Source organism: Crocodylus porosus, unplaced genomic scaffold (genome assembly GCF_001723895.1).
Source record: "Crocodylus porosus isolate Cpor-Errol unplaced genomic scaffold, CroPor_comp1, whole genome shotgun sequence".
Lineage (NCBI taxonomy): Eukaryota > Metazoa > Chordata > Crocodylia > Crocodylidae > Crocodylus > Crocodylus porosus.
The window spans coordinates 1,153,598-1,162,430 of NW_017728910.1; positions in this window are offsets into that span (position 1 = coordinate 1,153,598).

Sequence of the window (8,833 nt, forward strand, 5' to 3'; positions counted from 1 at the left end):
GAGATCCCCCTCTACAGTCCCTTCCCCCTCCTCCAGCCCCCTGACTCCTTACTCACCAGCACCGGATTCCTGGTGCTGAACCCGTGGCCTGGCTGGCCAGGTGTTTCAGCACCAGGGCGAGGGGCCAACCACGGAGACCCTTGGGCAGCCAGAGCATCTCCATGGGGGACCCAGCCTCCAGTTTCTCAGGACACGGTCTGGGACCGTGCCCTGCTTCGCTTTTTTAGTTTTGTTTTTTTTAGATCCTTGGATATCCAGGGGTCTAATTTTCTCCCTGCACTGCAAACTTGCAGCATGGGGAACATTTTTTCATTCCTACACATGCCTCTTGCCCCACCTCAAAAGGGTTTGAGGCGGGGCAAGAGGCACGTGCACGCTTATCTAGATGCGCCCCATGAGTGCAGTTTAAAGGGATGTTGGGTAAATTTGAAATAATTATGCAGTTTTGGTTTGTAGTTTGTCAGAAACATCCCCTGTTTTTGATCACACTGTACTGCATTGCACTGGATTAATTTTGCTACCAATTAACTGAACTGCTGAGTATTAAAGTAACAGATTTAATTCTGCATGGGGATTTCCCAGCTGGCTGTTTAAGGCTAGCCTTAGTGGAAAGCTAAATGTAAGAAGTTTTCCTTAATATTTCATTTGATATGACCCTTTTTATTAGAGTACTCACTGCTAACTGTGTTTACCAACTGAGTCCTCCATTTCCTTGCAACACATCATTCTGCACTGGATACAACTGGATTAGAGATTCAGTTTAAAGGGGCCTGAAAAGAATCATATTTCAGGCCTATTGCTTACTGTTTTCTCATGAATGGGAAATATCAGAGATGAGGCTCAATGATAATGAACATTGCTTTAGCTCTTTGATCCACTCTGGGGATTGTAAATGTCCATTGCAAATGTTTGGAGTGCCCATGTACTTGGAGCAACATTTTTTTCTTCACCCAGAATACATGGCCAGATACATATAGAGTGAGGTGCACACAAAGGCAGCTGATTTCAAATCAAAACTTACTCAGCTGAGAATAATGCAACTTCCTGCTTTTCCACTGTCTATAGGAGGGTTGATGCTGAAGCTAATAAACCATGACAAACAAAACTGCCACCACTGACTGCTGTAACCTATGCCAGGGCCAGGGCATAGGTTACAAGCAGAAAGGAAGACTGAGCTGTTACTGGTTTCCTGACATCCTTTTTTCTCTGCTGGCTAAGTGAGCTACTGTTTAGCATAAACTGTGACTCACAGGACTCCCAACAGCTGCCATAGGTAGGGCTCAGCAAGAGAAATAATCATGGGCCTATTTGTTTTGGGCAATTGATTTTGTTTAATGGCAGAGCGGACCCGTCACGGACAGGCAGAGGGCAGAGAAGCTGAGTGACTACTGACCCAGAACTGTAAACTCATTCTCACCGATCTAGTTCTTTACATAATGGCTAAGGGGTCTAATCTGCATAAAGATTGTATGGTTATTTTGCAGGCATAGGGTATGCAAATTCCTGCTTGCTGACTGGCTGAGGGCTGTTATTAGTTGATCAGAGCACAGGGATTTTACAGTAGACAAGCAGTGTATAAGAATGAGAGGAGGGGGGCAATGCATTTCAGTCCCATAATATGTATTACTATTTGTATTCCAGTGTAGTGAGAACACAGTATGCCCTGTCCTTAGTAGTAATATTATAAATTTGAGAGTGAATCCTTAGTAGCTTAGTAACAAAGCAACCATGAGCTAAAAAAGTCCTCTGGGGCCTTTGGCCTAGGTGTCCCTTTGCTATATATACCTAAACCTTTTCCCAGCTGTTTTTCACTCTGCTTGTCTGCAAGGCTGTTCCACCACCCAATACCAAAAAGAATCAGCTCGATATAGACCTCCTATGGAGGACATATCAGAGACAATTACCCTGGGGAGCTCAAGCCCGAACCGGAGCGTGCTCCATCCACTCCATGCATTGACCTGGTATTGCAGTGCTTCCAGGACCGGTGCAAAAAAACAGAAAAAAAAAAAAAAAGTCTGCAAGGCTGTAATTATCCTCTTAAAAATAAAGAGGATTTAAAATTAAATTACTTTTAATTTAAATAACAATGAGAACTATGACTCAATATATCTATGATATTTCCAAGTATTTCAGTGTAATGAGAATGGGCATATTTAAGCTGCAATGCTATCTTACCATTTATTTACATTAGTCAAGGCTTTATGAAAACGGTGTTCAGAACTATTCTAGCAACAAAGCCCCAATTTCCTCTGGGAAAACTACATTGCCCTTTGTTTAACTAATTGTTTTTAACATGTATTGAGGCAGAAGGCATATGCCCTCTGCTCAGTTCTCATTAAAGTCCTGTCTGCAACAGGAAGAAAAATATTTTGACAGGACCTATTTGTTTATATTTGCAGCACTGTAATGCAGCATTTACCTTCAGTGTGGTTAAAATAATTTCCCCTGATGTCTTAGACGTTCTGTTTATCAAGCAATTTCCAAAAAAGGAGACAAAAATAAAGTCCCCACTGTACTGTTTTAAATGTTGATGACATTTTGTATTTGTGCCGAGGTCTCTGTCAATGAACAGAGACCTTATACTTTTACGTATAAAATGTCCTCCTCTTTCTGGAGCACACAAAGCAATAAATGGGGGTTTTTTTGCAGGTGATTAAACACAGAAGTAAAGCTGAGATGTTTGCTAATCACGGAAAACATTTCATGGCAAGTATTGTTTGCTGCAGCTCTGTGAATTTTACTCCTGATATATGATGAGGAAAAAAAGGTACAACAAAGCAAAGATAAAAGAAGGAAAATAAATCTATTTTCCTTGCCTCAAGAATACTAGACATCAGACTTTCCATAGAAGTCACAGTGAGTGTGAGACCGTAAGTGAATTTTCCAGAGCCATGCCAGAAAACTAAATGATTGTTCAAGGGATGTTATAAATGGGGTCTTGTTGGATGTTGTCAGATAGGAAAGGATGATGTTAGATTTCAGCCACTCACAGCTAGCAGTTATTCTTTGTGATAGATAAGCATCAACTGAAAGTATGACCCAGCAACATAAAACATTTTATAATATAAGGTTTAGTCTGCGATGTTGAAAACCTGAGCTGCCTCTTAGATTTGCACCGCATCATCCTTGACTACTACTTTTCACACAGCTAACATGTCACCAAATCTTGTTGCTACTTTCTTTAAAAAGTCCTCCCCTTTCCATTCTAATGAGTTAAAACATACTTTCTACAGCTTTTGTCATCTTTATCTCAGCTACAGCAGCCTCTTTCTCCCTGGACTTCTTAATACCACTGTTGTTTTCTTCTTGACCATCCAAGACAATGCTGCCAAACCATCAGCTTTGCTTCGTAATCAAACAAGTTGCTCATGCTCAGCTCACTGATTCACCCTCCTGCCTTCCTCCTGTCAACAACGTCAAGTTGAAGCTTCTTTGCCCCTTAAGTCCCACAGCTTAGATTGTGGAATTTGTTTCCCATCATGTTCCCCGCGGATGTCTTCCTTCCACAAATATTCATTTTGCCTTTTCTTTCATTTCCTTCCCTTACTCCCAGACTTTCCCAGGCTGTCTCACTCATAGAATGTCTTCTGAATCCCAGGCCACCCCATACTCCCCTTTCCATCTTCTCTGGGCCCATTTCTCCTCTGAGACACAAGTACACCAAAGGATAAGCTAAGGGTTAAAATAAAACATGCTTCCTGAATTTTACTATTTTTTTTTCTCCCTCCCTCCCTCCCACTGCTGTTCCATTTTCCTTCCTTTATTTTTCCGTTTATTTAATTCATTCTTGTCACCCACCCATCCTTGTCTCTGTAATGCATTTAAGTTATATAAACAAAAACCTGCTCCCAGGTTAAATAGCAAACAAAATAACCAAACAGAGAAGTCATGGCAATAACGTGATGCTTGTAGTCACGAGGCTGTTTATATGTTGTTTCCTTTTCTCCAAAGTGTTGTCAGTTTTATCTGTTTAGATTGTAAATTTGTGGAGGGACTACTTCGTATTTTTTCAGCGGATGGCATAAAGACTAAACAAACATTAGTTATCTTAAGGGACTACTAGATTACAAATAATACTAAAATAATTTCTTATTATTTGGTTTAGCATCTAGCAGTGTATCTTGTCTTTTCTTGTCTATCTACAGTACTGCAAATGACAACAAGCAGGGACCGTCTTAACAGTTGAGAAGAATCTCTATGGGTGGTTTAATACACTTACTCTTTGAATTGTATTTTTTCTATATATAGAAAAGAATTCAATATACTAAAAGCAGATTAAGAAGGTTAATGTCTTTTCTGTATCTGGAGGCTCAGGCAGGGTTTAAAAACAATTTTTTTTTAGTTTTCTTCTTCCAAGAGCACGTGCCTTTCAGGTATGGGAGAACACACTCTTGGGTGTCTATATAGAAAAATGGTTCCTTTTTAACTGTCATATCTGCAGCCAGTCTTCAAATATTATGGCAGCTACTCACTTAATTGAGAAAAACAAGTTTTACTACTCTTCACACTGAAGAGATAGCTCGTTTATGGGAGAGTGAACTGAGTTTTATGCTATCTAGCATATTATCAACTAAATTGTTAGTGGCTTTCTGGTTCAAAATCTTTTTTTTTTTTGTGATATACTAGGCAGAAGGAACATGGTTGTATTTTCTGATCCCAGGTTGCCATATGCTGCTAAGAAAATGTTTTGACTTTCAATCTAAGTAGGTGTGCTATGGAAGTAGTTGAGATAACCTTAGGATGGAGTGTCTCCATGTCATTTTTTCAGGCTATGCTCAAATTCTATTTTTTAAATTATTTAAAGAAGTCTAGCTGCTGATGTGCCAGACACTCTATGGCAGTAGAAACCTAGAAGTTAATGCATTTGGTTTCAGTATAAAAGATTTGTATAAAGAAACATTTTGGTAATTCCCACCAAAGTTACAGAGCTTCTAAACAGGAAAGTACTAGCTGGTGTGTAACAGAAGGATGTCAGCAGATAAGTGAGTGGAATAGCGAATCCTATTATTCAGCATGTCTTGGTGGAAACAAAATTCCAATTAATCACCATTCTGGTAGTTAGAAGCTCATAGGAATATGTTTAATAAATTAAATATAATAGTTACCTCACAGGGGTGTTGTGAAGATTAATTACTTAATGATCATACTGGGCTTTGTAGATGATGTAAACCATTGTATTATATAAATGCTAATAGTATTGTAGAAAGTGCAAGTATTGACAAGATTTCAGTCCAAATAGTAGGTGCTTGGCTCTTCCCAGAATCAGACACACTACGTATTTAAAAATATTACATTTAAATACATTTAAAAATATGTAGTAGGTTAAACTTTATTTGAGATATGTTTAGTCAGAAAAGAAGCATGGGGTGAATAAAGTATTGTGGAAAACATGGTGAACTAGAGATGGTGCCTTAGATTAAGGGAGAGCAAAAACATTTCCTTATGTTCCTGTATAGGGCATCCAGACTAACAAGTCAACTGGGGAGAGATGAAGCTGAGAACTTTCACTGTAGTCCCTTATGTTGGCAGGTGCAAAGAAGCTGGAGTTGTCCTAGTTTTGCTGTGGATACAGACCACCCGGGCTGGAGAAAGTGACACTGTGGGCACTGACAAAAGTGATATTTGTTATGCTATGGTACCCTTGAAAGTGCTCTACAGCCATGCCAGCAGATGCATAGCTGCAGAACGCTTTAGAAGTGTCAGATCAGGTGACAAATTAAGCCTTATTTAATGAAGATTCTGATGAAGGTGCTTCAAAGCAGAGCGCTTCCCTTAACTTCTGTCTGTCCCTGTGCTGATGGGGGCTGGGCCCTGGTGCTGTCTGCAGGATAGGGTGGTGGGGGAAGAGGGGAGGGAGCTCTGGTTTGCATATCTGTCTGCACCCTAAGGAAATAGTAACCAGGTCTGAGCTGCTCCTATGGTGTGTGGTTCACACCCTACTCATTGCTCAGGCCTAAAGTCACAACCTATCATATTTAAATACTCTAGATGTGTCATTTAGGGAAGAGGTGGAGAGGGAGCAGATCAAGGACCCAATGGTAAGGGTGGGAGGGGGTTGGGGGGGCTGGGGTGAATGGGACCCCAGGGCTGGAGCAGGTCATGAGATGGAGTTGTGGGAGGCTTATCCAGGGTCATGATGCGGGGGTGCTCCCCACCGCTGTGTGCATCCTTGGAAGAGAAATGGGGGACATGTGCCCCCCAGATTTGTGTGCAGGGCAGAGGCGGGCTGCCTGCTGTGGGCTGGGGCTCTGCACCTGGGTGCCTTTGCCCTGGGAGCTGTGTGACACCATGTTATTCTGTAATGCTGTAAAGCAGTGCAGGAGGAACTATACTGCTGGGCTACATTCCTGTAGGGTAACCATCTTTCCAGTCTCAAAAAAGAGGACACCAGTGGGGGGAGGGGATAATGTAGCAGAAAGCTCCCTTTGTACATCACCCTTCCGGACATTGATATAACAGAAGACCCTTCTTACCTGCAAACCCCCCCCCCCATTTTGTGCATTTCTTTTTCTTTCTAATGCTTGCTCTGAGTCTTGCCACACCCATGCAATGAAAGTTGAAGTGGCTTTCTGTAGAAGAAACGTACAAACTACATCTACCTATCAGTTCAGCTCACTGTCACTAAAGAAAAAAAAAAGAACAAAAATATTCACTTCAAAGACTGTAAATATATCATGGTACTAGCCTAACTCACTTACTGTCCCCAGTAGCCTTTGATCCTCACTGCCTCACATTGCATTTGTATATTTTTCTCACAGTGCATTTTTATATTTCATCTATCTTATCTTTACAATGGCATTTTGCATTTTATACTTTTAAACCCTTAAGGAATATTCTTCCTGTAGAATGAAGTTACACCCTGGACCATTGTTAAAAAACTGCATTGAATTATAATTGTAAAGTGATATAATCTGCTATACAGGGCTGGTCCCCCCCTTGGGTGAATGTGAGTATGTATGATGAATCAGTAGATAACAGAGGACAAAGCAAGAGCCTCTGGTTGTTAATTGACAATAACCTAACCAGAGAAACTTGGCATTACAATACTCTACAAGCCATTTTAGGCTAAGCAAGCCAAGGAACTGATTCCTGGGACTGAGCACCCACCCTCTTGACTATTCCTGTAACCCGTAACAATACAGCCATTAAGTCAATAAGTCAATGGTGGACTCCCGAAACTTCGGTACCAGCAGGTAGAGCTGTGACTTACAGCTGTCATGCACTACTCAAGACCCATGTGGGACAGTGACCTCCAGATTGGCCAGGCAAGATAATGCTGGAGGATCACACAAGTCTGCCAGAAAGGGATAAAAGGCAGCATGACCCTCAGTGGTGCCTTCTCTCTCATCCAGCACCTGACCTATTGAGACAGAAGGACAAGCAGGCAATTCTCTTCTGGAGAAGATAACACCTTGAAGGAAGCTGACCACCGACAGCGGACTCCAGGACCTCAGACAGGTAGATATACTGACACCAGTGCTCTCACAATCACTACAGCAGCTACTGTACATGGGTTTAAATGGCATGGGTTTGAATGAGTGAAAGCATGTGTGTGTGCATGCATGCTAAGCTGACCAGTACTCGTCATAACTCCAAGTTTGCATTTGTGATTTTATTAGCAACTTCACATCTCTTACAATAAATTAGAATTCTGTGAGTTGGTCCTTTGTAGCCAATGGTAACATGATTGTGGGGGCAGTGATATGCCTGTGCCCTATCCCTGCCCCTCACTCCCAAGCCATAACCCCCAGCCCTGCTGCTGCCCCTAACTTCTGACCCACAGTATCCTGCATCCTGCATCCTGCCAGGGTGTGTGGGGGCTCTTCCTTCCCCAGGCTTGAGACCCCTCTGTGGGGACCCCCGCTCTCCAGGTGCCACCCCCCACAGCTCTCACCACCATCACAGATTCCCCCTCTGCACACACACCCCATCCCTACTCCCCAACTATACAAAGTACTTGCATAATTTTGAGTTTTTATCTGTGCGATTAAAATCTTGATTAATTACAACTAATTTTTTTAATCACGCAACTAATTGCAAGCAATTTTTAAAATCTTTTTACAGCCCTAGTTGCGATGTGGTTTAAAAATATTAAAACAAGCTTGACAAAGTCTCAGGCAGAAATAAAGAACATTACAAAATTAAACTTAAAATATGAAGGATATCAATGTGAAGGATATCACTTTTACCAAAGGTACAATCTTTTAAAAATTATCTGGATAATCGGCATGCCAGTGCAATTCATGAAAAGTTCTGTAGCATTTTTATCTGCTACTGGAGATGATGGAGAGAGATAACAGGCACTGCTATCCAGCTGAGCATATTTTGGATTCAAGCAAAGAATCTGATGGATTTGTCAAGGAAGGTGTCTCTGAACTATGTTTTAAACTTTTGAAGAACTCAGACTTGTTCACCTTTTGCTGAACAACATAGCTTGAAGCATTATAAGTAATTTAGGAATAAATGAAAAAAAGATTAAATTATTCAAGCAGAGAGATGGGTTTGTAAATTAATAGATTTATAAAAATTATGAGATCATATGTGGCACTATAATCCTTCCTTATACCATACTTCAGGTCAGCATTGGGTTTGAAATTCTCCTTAAATTCTCATCTTCTCACAAAGATGTAACCTTTAAACTCCTGGGGGAAGAAGGGTGGATACTGGTGAGTGAGCCATGCCTGCATCCTGCCCCTGCCTCCCCACCCTGACTGGACAAGCGGCAGCAGGGCAGAGCCCCCACACCCTCCCACCCCAGCTGGGCAGCTTGTCTCAGCCCCAATCCCTCCTGGGGGCATGACATATGCCCCTTCTGCCTGGAGTGAGCCACGCC